The sequence below is a fragment of the Nematolebias whitei genome, chromosome 1 (assembly GCF_014905685.2).
Source record: "Nematolebias whitei isolate Nwh7 chromosome 1, NemWhi1, whole genome shotgun sequence".
In the NCBI taxonomy this organism is placed as follows: Eukaryota; Metazoa; Chordata; class Actinopteri; order Cyprinodontiformes; family Rivulidae; genus Nematolebias; species Nematolebias whitei.
The window spans coordinates 44,318,221-44,318,701 of NC_056498.1; positions in this window are offsets into that span (position 1 = coordinate 44,318,221).

Below are 481 nucleotides of genomic sequence, written 5' to 3' on the forward strand. Positions count from 1 at the left end.
TCCGTCTTCGGCTGCTTCAGCGGTGTGTCTCACTCCGTCTTCGGCTGGACAATTTGCTGCATGTTTCTTCACTGTTGTTGGTGTTTGTCCAGATGTGGTTAGATGTTTTAATGTGACGTGTTGTTTGTGTTTGTTGTTTGTGTTTGTTGTTTGTGTTTGTTGTTTGTGTTTGTTTAAGGTGACGTTCGCTGGTTAAACGGTTCGTGCAGCTGTGCCAGATCAGCTGACGGCCTGAACTGATCTTATTTAAAACGTTTCAGGATCTGAAGCTCAAGATGCGACTGGATCAAAAGGAATTGTTTGTGGGTTTTTCTTGAATTCCAGATGTTGGTTCATCTGCTGCTGTTTGTCTTGTTGATGTTGACAGGATCAGAGGAGCTGCAGCTGTTTTTATGTGCTCAAGACATCAGCTGCAGATTTACGACGAGCCCAGGGGTCGAAATAACACTGAATTCACATACACCCCCGACTCAGACACCCC